The following is a 22898-nucleotide window of genomic DNA, read 5'->3' on the forward strand; positions in this document are numbered from 1 at the left end:
CTGGGGCCACAGTAAACGTGATCTCTGAAGAAACTTACAAGATTCTGAAACGGAATTCACGCGGTGGTAAATGGATGCTCCGTCCAAGTGACTTGAATCTTTCTGGTGTCACAGGTTCAGCCCTGAAAATCTTAGGAAAAATTTCCTTACCAATAAGTCTATCTAAGAATACTCAGCTTATTCAAACTGATTTCTGTGTTGTCAGTAACTTTAAACTTCCTTCTGACGGCTTGTTAGGGCTAAGAGCCATGAAGTCTCACCAGATAGTAATCTATCCAAAGCAAAATACAGTCAGGTACTGTGGACGACATCTGGAAGGGATGAAACATCCTGCTCCTTTGGTTTCCACGCAACCCAGAAACGGTTCTTTATCACGAAAGGGACAAAGATCCAATGGGGAGCCTCAAACGATTCCATCTGTCTGGTCTCCTATGAGAAATAAGGATATAACAGAAGCATGGAGGGAAGCAAAAGCAATTGTCAATGCCAGTTATGACATTCCTGCTCGTGTGGCAAAACGCATTACAATTCGTGTTCCAGAAGCTCCTGTAGGCAGTGAAATCTGTCTTGAAAGTATAGGTAATGTCAGGCGATTGGCTGTTGAATCGACTCTTTCCACAATTAGAAACGGTCATGTCACTGATGCCTTGGTCGTGAACACTACTGGAAGTTCTGTAAGGATCAAACAAGGTCTTTTTCCTTGGAAAGTGCCTGGTTTATGACAAGAAAGTGGTACCAGAACCCAGTATTCTGCCTGGAGCCTGCGTCTCTTCGGTGAGTCAGTCTGCTGTTGACACCGAGCTGGGGCAGGCGCCAACCCTATGTTCGTTTGTCAATGTTGTGGACTACCCCGAAATGAGGCCCGCGCTCTTGGACTTATTGGGGAAATATCGCAATGTCCTGGCACTACCTGGAGAATCCTTAGGTGTGACCGATCGAGCGGAACACCACATTAGGTTAAAACCAAACACTAAGCCAGTATATATACCAGCTTATCGTCTTCCTCATAGTCAGAGGGCGACTGTAGATGACATGATTCTTGACATGGTTGACAAGGGAGTGATTCAAGAATCGTGCTGTCCTTGGAATTCACCAGTCTTTTTGGTTCCCAAGAAATATAAATCTTTCAGGCCGGTAATCGACTTCCGGCGGGTTAATGATGTCACAGTGGATGATCATTATCCTTTACCTGTCCAGAGCGACCTTCTAATGTCCTTAGGTCGTGGAAACAAAATTTTCTCTAGTTTAGACCTTTTGTCAGGATACTGGCAGGTTCCCTTAGCCCCCATTTCACGGGAAATAACGGCGTTCAGTACGCCTAGTGGCCATTACGAATGGTTACGCATGCCTTTTGGATTAAAATCCGCTCCGTTAACATTCCAGAGAATGATTCACAGTATTTTCACGGGTTTACTTGGCAAAACCGTGTTTGCATACCTGGATGATATAATCATCGCTAGTAAGGATCAAGAGTCCCATCTGGAGAGTTTAAAATTAGTCCTCCAGAAGCCTGAAGAAGCTGGACTTAAAGCAAAGCTTTCTAAATGTGAATTTCTAAAAGCAAAAATATAATTTCTTGGCCATGTAGTCGATGGTGAAGGAATCCACACGGTGGATGAAAAGGTCATAGCTGTACAGAAGTTTCCTCTACCTAAATCGGTGGAGAATGTCAGATCTTTCCTAGGCCTTGCGGGATATTACCGTCCTTTCATCAAGAATTTTGCGGCAATTGCATCCCCACTTACTAAACTCCTTAAAAAGGATGTTGCTTTCCATTGGGAAGCTGCTCATGAACAAAGTTCCAATGAATTAAAATCACTATTAACAAATGCACCTGTACTTGCTTTCCCAGAGCATTCAGAGCCGTTCATTATTTGCACGGATGCTTCTTCTCTAGGACTGGGAGCAGTACTGTTGCAGACAGATGCCAGAGGCAAAAACTATGTAATAGCATATGAAAGTCGTGTGCTTAATCCAGCAGAGTCTAATTACTCTGTCACTCATCAAGAAACACTTGCTGTAGTTTGGGCTTTAAAACATTTTAAGGACATTATCCTTGGATATCCAATTACAGTCTACACGATCATGCACCCGTAATTGAACTTTTCAAAGGGAAAAATTTAACTGGATGAGTGGATGAGTACTGTACCGTGCAGGAATTTGCTCCAGTAGTCAAGTACTTGCCGGGTCATGCTAATGTAGTAGCCGACGCACTTTCACGAAATGTGCCTGTGGGAGCTGTCAGTGACTCGATCCCTGTAAATAACTTCACCTTGAAGGAATTAAGTAAAACACAGCGAGAGAATGAAATATGGTCTAAGGTCATACATGCTCTGGAGTCAGGCGAAGATAATCTTCCATGTCTAAATATACTATTCTCTCAATTCTTCATGTCACCAGACAATGTTCTGTGTCGACATAATTCCCAAATGGGAGAGTCTAGTAAACAGCACATCATTCCTGAGAGTTTAGTCCCTGTCATACTTATCTTAGTGCACGACATGCCAAGTGCGGGACATCCAGGAAGAGAGCAAACTCTACAAGCAGCGCGTAAAAGCTATTATTGGCCTACCATGCGCACTGACATAGAAAATTATGTTGCCAAGTGTATATCATGTGCAAAGCACAAGGGTGCGGTAAAAGGACCAGCCCCAATACTGGAATATCCACTACCTGAGTGACCTTGGGCACATTGTCTCCCTTGATCTTCAATTACCCAAAAGTCAAAAAGGCTCGCAGTACCTACTTGTGTGTGTAGACCATTTTTCAAGGTTCGTGGTTCTCTCACCTTTAAAGGAAAAATCTGCTAAATATGTAGCGCATGCGCTAGTAACTAAATTGTTTTGTCCATACTCAACACCACGAGTTTAGTCCCTTATTATTAAGTGATAATGGATCTGAATTTCGCAATGAAATCCTACAAAGTATATGTACACAGTACAACATCAAACACACCTACACTGTGGCTTACCATCCTTCTTCAAACGGACTGGTAGAAAGAGCAAACAGGAGAATCCTGGAGGTTCTTCGTCCAGTTGTAAACAGTCTACATGATGACTGGGAAGACTGGTTACCACACGTTGGTGCCTGCATTAACAGTTCAATGTGTGAAAGTACTGGGAAATCCCCACATTATATATTGTATGGTGAAGATAAAAATCTTCCTTATGATTTGTTGGCAAGTCCACAAACTCCAGTATACAACGTAGATGACTATGTTAAACAACATATGCATGTTTTCAAGGACATTCATGCTAAAGTCTGAAGTAGGCTACAAGCTTCTAGGGCAGAAATGATGGCTAGACAACACAAGCGTGCGACCCCTGTCACGATACAGGTTGGAGACAGTTAAAGTTCGTCATCCAGACAGGATCTCCAAACTCTCCCCAAAATTTAGTGGTCCATGCTCGGTTGTCCGCCAGTTACATGGTAACAAATTTGAGGTGCATGACCCTCTTCTTAACACTGTTGAGATAGTACATAGTGATCGTCTTGTGAAGACTAATGCTCAGATCGAGTCATCAACAGAGAGTACTACTGATCAAGTTACAAACAATAATTCTTCTAATACTATAAAGACGCATAGGTATAACCTGCGCTCACGCAGCTAATTGCCTGCATTACTTACAGATGGCACTGGGCCATCTGTAAGTAATGTAGCATGTAAGTAATGTAGCATGTAGCACTTGCATGCTGCAAGTGCTACATGCGTCCACTGCGTTGCATGTCAAACCACACATCTTGGGGAAGTAACCTTAATAGAAGATGTTCTTCTGGTTCGATATCCTTTTTCTACCTTATTTTCCGTACCTTCGGACCTCGACACAGTCTCAAAAACTTTGGATAACTCCTTACAGGAACTGGGATCCTTACTTGCTGATGAAACGCATAGATGGACACAAGTTTTTTTTTTTTCTCAAACCATAATCAAAGCTTTAAAAGGAAGGGTAGAATTCTTGCATGGGAAATTGAACCAATCTCAGCATGACTACAACCTTCATCCAGTGCACGCTCGTACCAAAAGAGGACTCATAAATGGGTTGGGACAACTGTCTCAATATCTTTTTGGCACCGCCTTGGACGAGGATGTACAGGAATTAAGGAAACATTATGATCAACTAATAACGGTTGCAGCTACTAATAACCTACATCACAATAAAATAGTTAAATTAGAATCTAACCTCAATGAGTTATTACAGTACTCAAATGATTTAACAACTGTGCTTGATAATGCCTTATATAGTTTAGATGTGATAAATCACGTTGTGGTTATAGATCAAGCTTTGCATGTATTTGAAGCTTCCTTGGATTCAGTTCTCTCCATTAATGAAGCGATAATTCGCAACATGGTGGATGCTGTCAATGGCAGGGTAACAACTTCACTATTTCCTGTAGAGGATTTGCTTCACACAATAGAAATTGGTCAGTCAACCTACAAATTGACACCAGTGTATGCAACGGACATGATCCAGTATTACTAACCATTGCTAGAAGTTACCTTGACCACACATCCAATAATTGTAAACATACCTTTTAAGTCTCAGGATCATTTTTAGGCCTATGAGATTAAACCTTTTCCATTTTCCGTTAATAATTCTGTGATGGCATTGGACATGAATCCCTCCTTAGTGCTAATAGCCAAGGATTTTTCATTATATACAATTGCAGATTTAACTGAATTAAAACGTTGTAAATCTTCATACTTACATTTGTACCATTGTTCAAGTATCCAATTTGCCTTCTTACCTGTAGTAAAAGGTATTTGTGAAGTCATCTTGACACGTTCAGAGGCGTCTGCAGTTCTAACACTCTGTCCATACAAGCATGTGGTTTCAAAACCTATTTTCCATTGCAATTTTCATGGATATCATTACTTTTATTTCACAGAAGACTTTTATGTCTTAGTGACTTGCCCAGAAGGGACCACCTATGAGGAGGTTATAGGACATTATGTGGAACAAGATGCTTGTCATGTACGTTCTAGTAAACTAACCACTTACCCTTCTAGGATTCATTTAGCTTTTACGACAGACCTTTCATATAAGGTTTTCCCTGTCACTTCCCTGCAGAATTTGACAAAATCAAGGATTTCTTTTATAACAAACTCCTTATCCACTTTTTCCTTCTCAAACACAGAAGAGTTTTCAGAGGCTCTAGAGACATCTTTACCAGTATATCTGAAACCTGGGATTCTCTATCTAAGTGTCTTGACACCTTGCCTTATTTTAATGTTTTTGTTAATATTCTTATATGTGTGTGTTACGAAAGCCTTAAATTTGTATATATATATCTTGATAGTAGACGTAAACGTCTTAATGAAGGAGTTTCATACACATAACATGGTTAGGTACACTGTATTCGCGAGGACGCGTCAAGTAGGTGACCGAGCGATGTAACGGTGTCACATAATTAATAATATTATGTATTGTATTTATAATGCCTTGCCTGATTAACAATATAAGTGTATGTATACGTATATGCATAAGTGTAGATAGTGGGTGTTGGCGCATAAGGGTGGGGCGGGTATGATCACGCCACCCTACGTCACACACACACCATGGAACTTTCCATACTCCTTTTATCGCCGTCGATAAGTAATCACTAGCACCTACATTATAGTATCTAAGTATTCTCCATAGTTAATCTCTCCCTAATGTATTTTGGCATGTATTACTCTTAGCTATAAGTAGCTTTTCCCTTGCCTTATTTATGTCATTAGAGAGTTATAATTATGAATATATTCATGTACTGTGAGGTCGGTCAACCCGCCCCTATTTCTACTGTCAGCACTTTTTCAAGGCGCTAAGCGTCCCATGTCGTTTCGGAACCTCCGGCAGTCTCTTGCCAGGTTGTAACGCTGTATCACGCAGAGGACATCCGTTGTTCCGTACGCGCCACACCCATCTCCTGAACTCTATACATATATATAAATATACATATTTTTATATGTTCACCTTTGACATTCACCTGAAAACCACAGAAACTCACCAAGACTGACTTTACCTATTATACAAAGGTAAGAAACTAATGAACAATGTCCAGCGGTAATTGATAATTCAAAACCACTCTGGAACATTTGGTGGCAGCTTAATGGGATACGAGTAACTAACTCCAGTGCGTAGTGCAAGAACAATAAACAGTGGTTGAAAGTGAAGTGGTGAACGGACACAGTGAACGGAGAAAACGGCAAAGTGTGGAAGGGTAGTGAGGAGAGCAGAGGAGCGAGCCGGTTTTGTTTACAGAACTTACGCTAACACACCAAAACACTCGCACCCAGCCAAGAGCGACGCACCTAACGGTCTTGCCTTACTCACCCAGCCTGCCACTCCCAAGATTCACTTCTTGTTATAAAAAAAAAAAAAAAAAGGAGACTTAAAAAACTCAGGGAGAAACCTAACAATTCTTTGGTTTCCCCTCGGTCTAATTACTCGTCGTAGATTCTCGGCGAAGACATCATCGGCGCAGACATTCCCGGCGCAGACCAACACATCTCCCACCTGCAGGAATCCTGCAGGATTCTACAAGACACTACTATCCTAAGAGGAGCTTCCCAAGACGGAAGGAGTCTTCCTAAGAAGAGGATATATATATATATATATATATATATATATATATATATATATATATATATATATATATATATATATATATATATATATATATATATATATATATATATATATATATATATATATATATATATATATATATATATATATATATATATATATATATATATATATATATATATATATATATATATATATATATATATATATCTCTCTCTCTCTCTCTCTCTCTCTCTCTCTCTCTCTCTCTCTCTCTCTCTCTCTCTCTCTCTCTCTCTCTCTCTCTCTCTCTCTCTCTCTCTCTCTCTCTCTCTCTCTCTCTCTCTCTCTCTCTCTCTCTCTCTCTCTCTCTCTCTCTCTCTCTCTCTCTCTCTCTCTCTCTCTCTCTCTCTCTCTCTCTCTCTCTCTCTCTCTCTCTCTCGAGTCCCCTGCCTCTGCTGGGAGTGGCCCAATTTGGTATGAGGACACCTAGTCCCACACATAGCAACCACGGACGTGTTAGCCCTGCCCTCAGCGTTGGTGGCTTCTTCCTGACCGAAGGCATGACTGAGGAGGTGAAATTTAAGTAGGAGATGAGGAGAATGGAGCTAGAGAATCTAAGAGATTGGAGGCTGAGAAGGAGAGAAAATTGAGGAGATTCCAGTTGGAAGATGAAGCTGAGGAAAGGAGGTTGAAGAGTGAGGAGGCTAGAGAAAACAGGAGGCTTGAAGGTGAGAGGGAAGCTAAGAGGGTTGAAGTGGAGAAGAAGGCGAAGATGCATGAGAGGGAGGAGGCTGAGCAGAGTAGGATATCTTGAGTTGGAGAAGACTCGAATTGAAGTTAATTCACCTCATGGCTTGAGGAGAGGAGAAAGAGTTAAGGAGGATACTGTAGAAAGACAGATGGTTTGAAGTTAATATCAGAGTTTGATGAGAAAAAAAAAAGTAGGAGAAAAGTAGGAGAAAATGTAGAGAAAAAGAAAATGCCTTGGAAGTTTATGACAATGTTAGTTGAGGACTTGGAAGATTACAAGGAGTTTAAGGTTAACATCCTAAGGCTGCAGTTCCGTCATGGGAAGAAAAGGCCCAGTGACTCCTATTTAGAATGCGCACCGGCCTGTGCCACGGTGGGTTGGTGGTGTACATCTAAAGGGGCTAATGTTTTGTCTGGTGGAGCGGCCGGCGCCAGTTTGGGAGTCCACGTTATACTAGTGGCTCCAGTAACAAGTCGGGGCGAGTTAATCCCGGTTCACACTAGTACGTTTTTGCGGATTCTGCATCCGCTCTCTTCTTGACGTCTATGACGTCACTCCCATCCGCTCATGTGTGAACCGGGCTCCGCTTGGTGTCTGGCTTCGCTACCCGCACTGTGCGGAAGAGATGAATCCAAGTCAACTCTGTGCATGTGTATGGATGCGGTGTTGTCCGTACTTTTGTTGAGTATTCCAGTGCAGTGGAAATTTATATGAAGCACATAATTGTAATTTTAGATATTGTAATAATTGTAAATTATGTTGTATATGTATGTGTGTGGGCTTGATGTTAAGAAAAAGCAAACAAAAAGTATTCCAAGTTTAGACCGGAAGCACGACAACACTGTCTGAATGTAAACAACAACAGAGATTCCGCCACCGCCATCTCCAAAGCCAGACAGCATTTCCTTGTGGCCGCAGCACCAGACCAGTACACCACCACACCACCAGTTACGCAGTTCTGCTGAAGGTAATCTCATCTACTACATAACGTTAAAATTCGTTGTAGTGTGTGTGTGTGTGTGTGTGTGTGTGTGTGTGTGCAAGGCCGGATTTTGGAGTGGGCAAAAAGAGCAGCTGTCCATGGATCTTCACAATCTGGAGAAGCCCCCACATAATAAAGTATTTTTGTAAGTGAAAGATACTCGCATTAGAAGACATTCCTGCTACTTTAGTATAATACTTTATAATAATTTTGCTGCTCTAGAACTTCGCTCAGCATTGCAACCATCTAGGAGGCAGTGAGGTAGGTCTCCACACTCAGGCTCCCCATAGACCTTCAGGGGCCTAAATCCGGCCCTACGTTTTTTTTTTTTCTTTTTTATGTAGGGGGGGGACACTGGCCAAGGGCAACAAAAAGTCCAATGAAAAAAAAAAAGCTCACTGAAATGCCAGTCCCATAAAAGGGTCCAACGTTGTAGTCAAAAATTGAAGGATAAGTGTCTTGAAACCTCCCTCTTGAAGGAATTCAAGTCATAGGAAGGTGCAAATACAGAAGCAAGCAGGGAATTCCAGAGTTTACCCGAGAAAGGGATGAATGATTGAGAATACTGGTTAACTCTTGCGTTAGAGAGGTGAACAGAATAGGGGTGAGAAAAAGAAGAAAGTCTTGGACAGCGAGGCCGCAGGAGGAGGGGAGGCATGCAGTTAGCAAGATCAGAAGAGCAATTAGCATGAAAATAGCGGTAGAAGACAGCTAGAGATGCAACATTGCGGCGATGAGACAGAGGTTGAAGACAGTCAGTTAGAGGAGAGGAGTTGATGAGACGAAAAGCTTTTGATTCCACCCTGTCTAGAAGAGCAGTATTAGTGGAACCCCCCGAGACATGTGAAGCATAATCCATACATGGACGGATAAGGCCCTTGTACAGAGTTAGCAGCTCGAGGGTGAGAAAACTGGCAGAGACGTCTCAGAATGCCTAACTTCATAGAAGCTGTTTTACCTAGAGATGAGATGTGAAGTTTCCAGTTCAGATTATAAGTAAAGGACAGACCGAGGATGTTCAGTGTAGAAGGGGGGGGCAGTTGAGTGTCATTGAAGAAAAGGGGATAGCTGTCTGGAAGGTTGTGTCAAGTTGATAGATGGAAGAATTGAGTTTTTGAGGCATTGAACAATACCAAGTTTGCTCTGCCCCAATCTGAAATTTTAGAGATATCAGAAGTCAAGCGCTCTGTGGTTCCCCTGCGTGGAATGTTTACTTCATGAAGGGTTGGACGTCTATGAAAAGACGTGGAAAAGTGCAGGGTAGTATCATCAGCGTAGGAGTGGATAGGACAAGAAGTTTGGTTTAGAAGATCATTAATGAATAATAATAAGAGAGTGGGTGACAGGACAGAACCCTGAGGAACACCACTGTTAATAGATTTAGGAGAAGAACAGTGAACGTTTACCACAGCAGCAATAAAACAGTCAGAAAGGAAACTTGAGATGAAGTTACAAAGAGAAGGATAGAAGCCGTAGGAGGGTAGTTCGGAAATCAAAGCTTTGTGCCAGACTCTATCAAAAGCTTTTGATATGTCCAAGGCAACAGCAAAAGTTTCACCAAAATCTCTAAAAGAGGATGACCAAGACTCAGTAAGGAAAGCCAGAAGATCACCAGTGGAGCGGCCTTGACAAAACCCATACTGGCGATCAGATAGAAGGTTGTGAAGTGATAGATGTTTAAGAATCTTCCTGTTGAGGATAAATTAAAAAAAAAATTTAGATAGGCAGGAAATTAAACCAATTGTACGGTAGTTTGAGGGATTAGAACGGTCACCCTTTTTAGGAACAGGCTGAATGTAGGCAAATTTCCAGCAGGAAGGAAAGGTAGATGTTGACAGACAGAGCTGAAAGAATTTGACTAGGCAAGGTGCAGGCACGGAGGCACAGTTTCAGAGAACAGTAGGAGGGACTCCATAAGCCTTCCGAGGGTTTAGGCCAGCGAGGGTATGGAAAACATCATTGCGAAGAATTTTAATAGGTAGCATAAAGTTGTCATAGGGTGGAGGAGAGGGAGGAACAAGCCCAGAATCGTCTAAGGTAGAGTTTTTAGCAAAGGTCTGAGCGAAGAGTTCAGCTTTAGAAATAGATGTGATAGCAGTGGTGCCATCTGATTGAAATAAAGGAGGTAAAGAAGAAGAAGCAAAGTTATTGGAGATATTTTTGGCTAGATGCCAGAAGTCACGAGGGGAGTTAGATTTTGAAAGGTTTTGACACTTTCTGTTAATGAAGTTTGTAATGGAGTTTTTGTTTAGTTGGAGAACAGACTTGGCATGGTTCCTGGCAGAAATATAAAATGCATGAGATTCTGGTGATGGAAGGCTTATATATATATATATATATATATATATATATATATATATATATATATATATATATATATATATATATATATATATATATATATATATATATATATATATATATATATATATATATATATATATATATATATATATATATATATATATATATATATATATATATATATATATATATATATATATATATATTAGAAAAAAAAATAGAAAAAAAATAAAAAGGTAGACTCAAATTCTATAGACTCAATTTCAAATACAGGACTGTGATTTCTGACAAGCGCCGGTTGTGCAAAGTCAGTCTGTTCTTAAAAAAAAGGGGGGAAAAAAAAAGCCGTGTGTGTGTGTGTGTGTGTGAGGGGAGCAATCCAGAAATAAAATAAAAAGGTCTTCTTCCTGGTCAGGAAGAAGAAAAAGAAGGTTCACTTAGACATGACTAAAGAGATGTTGGCTAATTTAGTTCAAGAGGAGTATTAAGAGAAACAACTCAGATTCGGTAAAAACTTAATTACGTGGAAAGTTCCAAAGTTTACCAGTCAAAAAGGTGAAAGAGCAAAGATACTGTTTAACTATGGCATTAGTGAAATAAGAGTAAGTAGAAAGTGTTGTGTATCGAGGTAGCAGAAGAGGGAACATGCAGTTAGTAAGTTTAGTAAGTAAGTTTCCTCACTGAAACTCAGGTGGCTGAGGCAACTGACAGTAACCATTTTCTGTTCCCTCCAACTCTCTCTATCCTCATTTTCGATCCAAAGCTGGATGTTGCGTTTATGTGCGCAACGATTTAACCTGCTCTCGTGCCCACGCTCTTGAATCTTCAGAGTTTTCCACCATCTGGCTATGACTACAGTCACTCTCAGACTAAATTTATCTGTGCTATATATTTCTCATCTAACTCCTCTGACTATAAGAAATTCTTTGACTACTTAACTTCCAAAGTGGAGCATATTCTGACTCAGAGATTTCAATGTTCACCACCAGCTTTCCTCTCCCTTCACTGACCATCCTGGTGAACTTGCCTTCAACTTTGTTATCCTCCATGACTTAGAGACACCCTACTCGTATTCCTGACTGCTTTGGAGATACACCCAACATTCCTGACCTTTTCCTGCCCTCTAATCCTTCTGCTTATGCTGTCACTCTCTCTTCTCCGTTGAGCTCCTCCGACCACAATCTCATATCTGTATCTTGTCCTACGCTCCAATCCCTTCTCAGGATCCCTCTAAGCGAAGGTGCCTCTGGCGTTTTGCCTCTGCTAGTTGGAGGGACCCGAGGAGGTATTTTGCTGATTTTCCTTAGAATGACTACTGCTTCCGTGTCAGAGACCCGTCTTTCTGTATCAGGCGCATAAAAGAGGTGAGAGTGTCTGGCATGGAGGCGTACATTCCTCACACTTATCTCGACCTAAACCTTCCAAACCTTGGTTCAACACAGCTTGTTTCCGTGCAATATATGATAGAAAGATGGCCCACAAAAGGTACTTAAGCCTTCCATCACCAGAATCTCATGCACTTTATATTTCTGCCCAGAACCATTCCAAGTCTGTTCTCCAACGAGCCAAAAACTCATTCATTAACGGAAAGTGTCAAAATCTTTCAAGATCTAACTCCCCACGTGACTTCTGAAATCTACCCAAAAATATCTCCAATAACCTTGCTTCTTTCCCTCCTTTATTTCAACCAGATGGCACCACTGCTTTCACATCTATTTCTAAAGATGAACTCTTCGCTCAAACATTTGCTAAAAACGCTACTTTAGACTATTCTGGGTTTGTTCCTTCCTCTCCTCCACCCTCTAACTATTTCATGCTACCTATTAAAATTCCTCTTAATGATGTTTTCCATGCCCTCGCTGGCCTAAACCCTCGGAAGGCTTATGGACCTGATGGGGTCCCTCTTATTGTTCTCAGTGCCTCCGTGCTTGCACCTTGCCTAGTCAAACTCTTTCATATCTGTCTGCCATCATCTAACTTTCCTTCTTGCTGGAAATTTGCCTACATTCAGCCTGTTCCTTAAATTGGGTGATCGTTCTGATCCTTCAAACTACCGTTCTATCCTGCCTATCTAATTTTTTTTTTTAAATCTATCATCAACAGGAAGATTTTTAAACATCCATCACTTCACAACCTACTATCTGATCGCCAGTATGGGTTCCGTCAAGGCCGCTCTACTGGTGATCTTCTGGCTTTCCTTACTGAGTCTTGGTAATCCTCTTTTAGAAATTTTGGTGAAACTTTTGCTGTTGCCTTGGACATATCAAAAGCTTTTGATAGAGTCTGGCGCAAAGCTTTGATTTCCAAACTATTTTCCTACGGCTTCTATCCTTCTCTCTGTAACTTCATCTCAAGTTTCCTTTCTGACCGTTCTATTGCTGCTGTGGTAGACAGTCAGTGTTCTTCTCCTAAATCTATTAACAGTGGTGTTCCTCAGGGTTCTGTGCTATCACCCACTCTCTTCTTATTATTCATGAATGATCTTCTAAACCAAACTTCTTGTCCTATCCACTCCTACGCTGATGATACCACCCTGCACTTTTCGACGTCTTTTCATAGACGTCCAACCCTTCAGGAAGTAACCATTGTACGCAGGGAAACCACAGAACGCCTTACTTCTGAACTTTCTAAAATTTCTGATTGGGGCAGAGCAAACTTTGTATTGTTCAATGCCTGAAAAACTAGATTCCTCCATCTATCAACACGATACTACCTTCCAGACAACTATCCCCTCTTCTTCAATGACACTCAACTGTTCCCCTCTTCTAGATTGAGTATCCTGTCCTTTACTTATAATCTGAACTGAAAACTTCACATCTCATCTCTAGCTAAAACAGCTTCTATGAAGTTACGTGTTCTGAGACGTCTCCGCCAGTTTTTTTTTCACCTCCCCCAGGTGCTAACTCTGTACAAGGGCCTTATCCGTCCATGTATGGAGTATGCTTCACATGTCTGGGGGGGTTCCACTCATACTGCTCTTCTAGACAGGGTGGAATCAAAAGCTTTTCGTCTCATCAACTCCTCCTCTGACTGACTGTTTTCAGCCTCTCTGATCGCCGCAATGTTGCATGTCTAGCCATCTTCTACCGTTATTTTCACTTTAGCTGATGTTTTGATCTTGCTAACTGCATGCCTCCTCTCCTCCCTCGCTGCACAAGACTTTCTTCTTTCTCTCACCCATATTCTGTCTACCTCTCCAATGCAAGAGTTAACAAGTATTCTCAATCATTCATCCCTTTCTCTGGTAATCTCTGGAACTCCCTGCCTGCTTCTGTATGTCCACCTTCCTCTGACTTGAATTCCTTCAAGAGGGAGGTTTCAAGACATTTATCCTTCAATTTTTGACCACCGCTTTGGACCCTGTTATAGGACTGGCATCTGAGCGGGCTTTTTTTTTTATCTCTTAGATATTTGTTGCCCCTGGCCAGTGTCCCTCCTACATAAAAAAAAAGAAAAAAAAGAAAAAAAAGAAAAAAAAAAAAAAAATATATATATATATATATATATATATATATATATATATATATATATATATATATATATATATATATATATATATATATATATATATATATATATATATATATATATATATATATATATATATATATATATATATATATATATATATATATTGCCGAACCGCTCTCCGTGTTCGGCGAGCAGCCTCTTGAGCAGCCCTTGCCACTTTGGGGTTAGGTTAAGATGGGATTGGTAAAACTGGGAGTAATTTGCGGTAAAGTGACTGAGACTTACTTCATCAAAAGTTTATGGTCACTTTGGGAGCTATAGCCCGACCGTCATCCCAGGGAAGTGGCCAAATCTGCTTGCAGATGGGAAAAATTTTACTTGGTCAGCATTTGGTTGCATTACTGTAATGAGTATTTTTGTTCAAAATAAAAAGAAAAGCTATTCTTGTAGCACCTGTATCCATATGTATTTGTATAAATAAGAAAACCTTTCTAAGGTATTTAGTCATTCAATATTTTCCTAGTTCAAAAAATTAAAAATTTGACTATTGAGTTTGGAAGAGATTAGTTTGATTGTTTTTGTTATGTTAATTTGTTTTCGAGTATTGGTATGTGCTTAAACGCTTGAGCCTTTAGAAGGTATTATCATTATCGGATTTCTCTAATGTGCTATTATTTTTCAGAACGTGAGCTGATGAAAGAGATGAGAGCCTCAAAGCAACTATTGGCCAGTATCCCTGGCTGTATGAGGTTGATCCCAAATATCTGTGGAATGTATCAAATTTTCACTATTAATATAGTTACATTTCCTGTGGCATTAAATTTTTGCTTGTTTTAGAAAGATCGGCACAAAAGAGAGAAAATAAAAAAAATATTGTAATATTTCAAACATAACTTACACTTGCATTTATTAATTGAAATTGTCTCCCTTTTTATAAATAATATTATTGTAAATGGTAATCTTGAAATTTTGAGTGAAGGGTGTGTGTGTTATTAGGTGCTTGTAGTTTTATGTGGAGGAAGGGAGTTGTCTTTAGAGGGCAGGCTGTGACCGCCCCCTTGTGTTGTGAGACACAAAGGGAAACGTTCAGTGAGGCACAACTGGGTTTAATGGTAAGTTCATAGCACCCCCTGATCCAATGCTTTAGAACTCACTGGGAGTAATTATCGTTTTGGCAGGTGCCTGCTGCCTCCTCCTATTGAGAGCAACACTATTGTGAATAGCCGGCTGAGAGAGGAAGACAGAGCTTTGGAGCTCCATTTTGATGTGCCATCCGCAATTAAGTAGGCACAAGTGCTGGGAGCATGTAGCAGCCTGCTGCTTTGTCATTTTGGAGTCGGGATGACTCGAGAGCATGTGGCGCGGTTTTGGTGGTCGGGTATGACCATGATTGTTGGGCGTAACCGTGGGAGTCAGGCTGGCAAGCCTGATGACCTCTTGTTTGGGGCCCCTCTCCGTTGTGCTATGGTTAGTGTTGTTTCCCCTGTTGTGGGGGGTTGTTTGTAATGTTGCTCGCCCGGTTCCTCCTTCCGGGGCAAGTTATGATGTATTTGACGCGAGTGGTACGGCACCGTGTCTAGAAGCAGAGCTGTGTAAGTCTACCGGTGATAGTGTGTTCCTTGCCACTCAGGAGGCACCCTCAGTATTGATGGGGGCTTTGTTTGGCCAAGTTGTTAGTACTTGTCAGGTGATGGGCACGAGAAGTTCAGTCTGTGATGATGGATGTAGGCTTCCTCGAAGCGACAAGGTATCGGGGATGATGAGAGAGGCTTACACATGGGAGCAGTTGTTGGGACCAGTAGGACTGGCCCAGTGGCACGTTGGCCAGACTCATGTTGGAGCCGGGGTTTGTTTTGTGACAGCCATATGTGTTTGTTTAGCTCCGTGTGCGGGGATGTGTGTGCTGTGTCCAGGAAAGGAGCAGCCGTTAGCTTGTTGTGGTGATGCCTGTGTCATCGTGGGGCCGGCGGGAGAAGTGCAGAATAATGGTAGTGTTGCATCCGACTGTGAGATGCAGTGGGGGTCGTCTCATCAACTCCTCTCCTCTAACTGACTGTCTTCAGCCTCTCTCTCACCGCCGCAGTGTTGCATATCTAGCTGTCTTCTACCGCTATTTTCTTGCTAACTGCTCTTCTGATCTTGCTAACTGCATGCCTCCCCTCCTTCCGCGGCCTCACTGCAAAAAACTTTCTTCTTTCTCTCACCCCTATTCTGTCCACCTCTCTAACGCAAGAGTTAACCAGTATTCTCAATCATTCATCCCTTTCTCTGGTAAACTCTGGAACTCCCTGCCTGCTTCTGTATTTCTACCTTCCTATGACTTGAAATCCTTCAAGAGGGAGATTTCAAGACACTTATTCATCAATTTTTGACCACTGCTTTGACCCTTTTATGGGACTGGCATTTCAGTGGGCATATTTTTTAATTGGATTTTTGTTGCCCTTGGCCAGTGTCCTTCCTACATAAAAAAAAAAAAAAGGCTTGGTGGTGTCACACCCAGGAAGAAGAATTTTGTTTAGTTAAGTGCGGCGAGATGGTCCGTTTTAGTTTTGCCAATGTAGTGGCATTTTTATTTTGTAAATTTTATGGGTGTGGCACAGAAGCTCCACAGAGTCAAGAATGGGCAAGCAGGGGTGATGTGGGCAGTGCAGGCCCGGTCGAGAGTATTAACAGGGATGTACGAGTATTTTGCCTGGCCCTGACGTGATAGTGCACCTGGAGACTACGGTCCCTGATGAGCACATTGCATTGTGCAAAGATGCAGGAATGTCTCTGCAGGGTGACTCTGAAGTTTGCAAGTTGAAGATACAGATGGAGTAGGGTGTGTAATGAAGAAAGGGGGAGAGTTTGAGGGTAGATGGAGAAATAGAGAGGACAGAGAACAGAGGGGACGACGGAGAAGGAGGAGAAAAGAATTCCAGAGTCACAGGCAGAGTTGGAGGATCCGTAGCTGGTGGAGAAAAGAGATGACTAAACTGCCCTGCATGAGAAAGCTTGCACACCAGTGGAGCCGTGAAGACTACAGGTCCTGGTGTAGTACTAGAGACGGGTCTGGGAGGAATAGGAGGGGGAAAAAGAAAAAAAAAAAACAGCTGTCTGAGTTGGAGGGGCAAGTGGGAGCCCAGTTGTTTTCTGTTGTAGTATTCATTTATATCAGTGCTGTAATAGTGTTTGCTACTTTGTAATATGTACCTGCCCTTTGTTTGAGTTTGATGTTGCGCCCTATTAGTTGTATGTTGATTGTGAATTTGTACATTTCCAAAATTTTAGTAAGCTTTTGTGTAACTTCCAGAAATTTTCCTTTTATGAGAGGACGTGTAATGTACAGCGAAATAACGCAATGAAGAAGATAAGAATGAATGAATAAGAATGATAAAAGAGGAAGAGATAGATAGATAGATAGATAGATAGATAGAGAGAGAGAGAGAGAGAGAGAGAGAGAGAGAGAGAGAGAGAGAGAGAGAGAGAGAGAGAGAGAGAGAGAGAGAGAGAGAGAGAGAGAGAGAGAGAGGGCTAGGGGTACAGAAACCAGGTGTATGATGCTGAGTGGTCACTCGCTGCCAGTAACTTACTATAAGAATTTTCGCGCCCAGACACTCTCCTTCCCCGATTAATTTACCTTATTTCCTTTTGATCAATCAGTTTGAGTCTCATACAGTTCACATTAGAAGAGTTGCCCTTGACAATGAAGTAATTAATGTTAATTTGGCCCCCTTTGTTTCCTCATGAGAATATTTAAAAGTAGTGTTTTATTCAAGTGCAGACAGACAGTGTGAGGAGCGGGTGTGGGCACGTCTATATGTGTGTGCGTGTCGCAGCAAAGCGGGAAAACGGTTGGAGCACTTTCTCACGTTCAGACGCTACCCTGTTGTTGGAAAAGGCAGACGTACTGAGATGTGTTCTGGTATTTACCCGAGACTGAGGTGGGATACTAGATAGCTGGGTCAGTTGCCTTAAGGGGGATAAGTGAGTCATTATCGGCCGTACGCCCCTGCCCATTTGTATAGAAAAGGAGTTTCTGTAGTAGTCTGCCAGTAAGTGTAGCGAATTACACACTACACCCAGGGAAGCGACTTCATCGCTGTACAAGTGTACATGTCGAGTTTTATGCACAGGGAGCGGTGACTGACCCCTCTGTGTATTCGTGAGCACTGTGCCGTGAGTAGAGAAGATGGGCGTTGGCAGTGCTGGTATGATATGATATGAAACCGGAGGCGGGAAACACTGTGATTGGCCCGAAGAGTAGCAGCGCGCCGGTCAATCACCGAGGGGTCAACGCTATATAAGAGGCCATGCCGGTCCCCAGGGGAGAGAGAGAGAGAGAGAGAGAGAGAGAGAGAGAGAGAGAGAGAGAGAGAGAGAGAGAGAGAGAGAGAGAGAGAGAGAGAGAGATTTTGATTGATTATATTTATTTGGCCATTAATCAAATTACATTTGATTACTTACAAATGATGGTAATGCAGCTAGGTCCAATAAGCTACAGCTTTCGTAGCACCTGAATATTATTTTTTTTTAAATTTCTGAGACATAGCAAGGGACAGGTTTCGGTCTCTCACGTATTTTATAAATAATCAACAGAATATACAAGATTGTATACAAAAACAACAAAACATATATATCATATGTATGAGTATATGTACAAATACACAAGTGAACAAATACCCTTTGTATATATATATATATATATATATATATATATATATATATATATATATATATATATATATATATATATATATATATATATATATATATATATATATATATATATATATATATATATATATATATATATATATATATATATATATATATATATATATATATATATATATATATATATATATATATATATATATATATATATATATATATATATATATATATATATATGGACACATACGTACACATACACATACATATATACATGCACACATATACGCATACACTAAAACAAATATACATCTTTGTAGTGCATACACACACTTACGTACATGCGCACACAATCACATACATATACATACAGATTCACATACATACACACATTCATGCATATTTACTTTATGTACATGTATTACGTGTATACAACTACATGCGTACATTACATGTATATGCACAAGCACACACACACAAGTTGGGATATGAAGCTAAGGACATAAGCACATACATACATACGCACGTAAGTACAGATATACGCATGCACATAAATACATACCTACCCGCGCACAAGTATACATACACACATAATAAATACATGCATACTCGCACACAAACTTATATACATACGCACACACTAAATATATACATACTCGCACACAAATTCACATGCAGTCGCACACACGAGTACACCAATACAAAAGGCACATACACGATTTTATATATATATATATATATATATATATATATATATATATATATATATATATATATATATATATATATATATATATATATATATATATATATATATATATATATATATATATATATATATATATATATATATATATATATATATATATATATATATATATATATATATATATATATATATATATATATATATATATATATATATATATATATATATATATATATATATATCACAGGAGGAGGCAGTAGACACCTGCCGAAACGATAATTACTCCCAGTGAGGTCTAAAGCACTGTTCAGGGGGTGCTATGAACTTATCATTAAACCCAGCTGTGACCTCACTGAACGTTTCCCTTTGTGTCTCACAACACAAGGGGGTAGTCACAGCCTGCCCTCTAAAGACAACTCTCTTCCTCCACACAAAACTACAAGCACCTAATAACACACACACCCTTCACTCCAAAAATTTTAAAATCATGGCGACTCCTACACCAGCCTCGGAGTCCCCATCTGGGGAGGGGGCCATAAATGTCCCCAGGTCGGACTGCCTTTCCGTCGACGACCCTAAGTGTCTTGACACCCCCCTCAACTTTTTCTTTATTAACTTCTGCAACATTCGCGGCCTAAGATCTAATTTTCAATCTGTAGAACACCACCTCTCTTCTTCTAAACCTCATCTTCTTTTCCTCACTGAAACTCAGGTGTCTGAGGCAACTGACAGTAGCCCCTTTTCTCTTCCCTCCTACTTTCTCTATCCTCATTTTCGATCCAAAGCTGGATGCTGCGTTTACGTGCGCAATGACTTAACCTGCTCTCGTGCCCACGCTCTTGAATCTTCCGAGTTTTCCACCATCTGGCTACGACTACAGAGTCATTCTCATACTAAATTTATCTGTGCTGTATACCTCTCTCCTAACTCCTCTGACTATAAGAAATTCTTTGACTACTTAACTTCCAAAGTGGAGCACATTCTGACCCTCTTCCCTTTTGCAGAGATCTCCATTCTTGGAGACTTCAATGTTCACCACCAGCTTTGGCTTTCCTCTCCCTTCACTGACCATCCTGGTGAACTAGCCTACAACTTTGCTATCCTCCATGACCTAGAGCAATTGGTGCAACACCCTACTCGTATTCCTGACCGTCTTGGAGATACGCCCAACATTCTTGACCTCTTCCTGACCTCTAATCCTTCTGCTTATGCTGTCACCCTTTCTTCTCCGTTGGGCTCCTCCGATCACAATCTCATATCTTTATCTTGTCCTATCACTCCAATCCCTCCTCAGGATCCCCCTAAGCGAAGGTGCCTCTGGCGTTTTGCCTCTGCTAGTTGGGGGGACCTGAGGAGGTATTTTGCTGATTTTCCTTGGAATGACTACTGCTTTCGTGTCAGAGACCCGTCTTTGTGTGCTGAGCGCATAACAGAGGTGATAGTGTCTGGCATGGAGGCGTACATTCCTCACTCTTTTTCTCGTCCTAAACCTTCTAAACCTTGGTTTAACACAGCTTGTTCTCGTGCTATACATGATAGAGAGGTGGCCCACAAAAGGTACTTAAGCCTTCCTTCACCAGAATCTCATGCACTTTATATTTCTGCCCGGAACCATGCCAAGTCTGTTCTCCAACTAGCCAAAAACTCCTTCATTAACAGAAAATGTCAAAACCTTTCAAGATCTAACTCCCCTCGTGATTTCTGGCATCTAGCCAAAAATATCTCCAATAACTTTGCTTCTTCTTCTTTCCCTCCTCTATTTCAAGCAGATGGCACCACTGCTATCACATCTATTTCTAAAGCTGAACTCTTTGCTCAAACCTTTGCTAAAAACTCTACCTTGGACGATTCTGGGCTTGTTCCTCCCTCTCCTCCACCCTCTGACTACTTCATGCCACGTATTAAAATTCTTCGTAATGATGTCTTCCATGCCCTCGCTGGCCTAAACCCTCGGAAGGCTTATGGACCTGATGGGGTCCCTCCTATTGTTCTCCGAAACTGTGCCTCCGTGCTTGCACCTTGCCTAGTCAAACTCTTTCAGCTCTGTCTGTCAACATCTACCTTTCCTTCTTGCTGGAAGTTTGCCTACATTCAACCTGTTCCTAAAAAGGGTGACCGCTCTAATCCCTCAAACTACCGTCCTATTGCTTTAATTTCCTGCTTATCTAAAGTTTTTGAATCTATCCTCAACAGGAAGATTCTTAAACATCTATCACTTCACAACCTTCTATCTGATCGCCAGTATGGGTTCCGTCAAGGCCGCTCTACTGGTGATCTTCTGGCTTTCCTTACTGAGTCTTGGTCATTCTCTTTTAGAGACTTTGGTGAAACTTTTGCTGTTGCCTTGGACATATCAAAAGCTTTTGATAGAGTCTGGCACAAAGCTTTGATTTCCAAACTACCCTCCTACGGTTTCTATCCTTCTCTCTGTAACTTCATCTCAAGTTTCCTTTTTGACCGTTCTATTGCTGCTGTGGTAGACGGTCACTGTTCTTCTCCTAAATCTATTAACAGTGGTGTTCCTCAGGGTTCTGTCCTGTCACCCACTCTCTTCTTATTATTCATTAATGATCTTCTAAATCAAACTTCTTGTCCTATCCACTCCTATGCTGATGATACCACCCTGCACTTTTCCACGTCTTTTCATAGACGTCCAACCCTTCAGGAGGTAAACATATCACGCAGGGAAGCCACAGAACGCCTGACTTCTGATCTTTCTAAAATTTCTGATTGGGGCAGGGCAAACTTGGTATTGTTCAATGCCTCAAAAACTCAATTCCTCCATCTATCAACTCGACACAATCTTCCAGACAACTATCCCCTCTTCTTCAATGACACTCAACTGTCCCCCTCTTCTACACTGAACATCCTCGGTCTGTCCTTTACTTATAATCTGAACTGGAAACTTCACATCTCATCTCTAGCTAAAACAGCTTCTATGAAGTTAGGTGTTCTGAGACGTCTCCGCCAGTTTTTCTCACCCCCCCAGCTGCTAACTCTGTACAAGGGCCTTATCCGTCCATGTATGGAGTATGCTTCACATGTCTGGGGGGGTTCCACTCATACTGCTCTTCTAGACAGGGTGGAATCAAAAGCTTTTCGTCTCATCAACTCCTCTCCTCTAACTGACTGTCTTCAGCCCCTCTCTCACCACCGCAATGTTGCATATCTAGCTGTCTTCTACCGCTATTTTCATGCCAACTGCTCTTCTGATCTTGCTAACTGCATGCCTCCCCTCCTTCCGCGGCCTCGCTGCACAAGACTTTCTTCTTTCTCTCACCCCTATTCTGTCCACCTCTCTAACGCAAGAGTTAACCAGTATTCTCAATCATTCATCCCTTTCTCTGGTAAACTCTGGAACTCCTTGCCTGCTTCTGTATTTCCACCTTCCTATGACTTGAATTCCTTCAAGAGGGAGGTTTCAAGACACTTATCCACCAATTTCTGACCACTGCTTTGACCCTTTTAAGGGATTGG

Source organism: Scylla paramamosain, chromosome 37, assembly GCF_035594125.1.
Source record: "Scylla paramamosain isolate STU-SP2022 chromosome 37, ASM3559412v1, whole genome shotgun sequence".
NCBI classification, from domain to species: domain Eukaryota; kingdom Metazoa; phylum Arthropoda; class Malacostraca; order Decapoda; family Portunidae; genus Scylla; species Scylla paramamosain.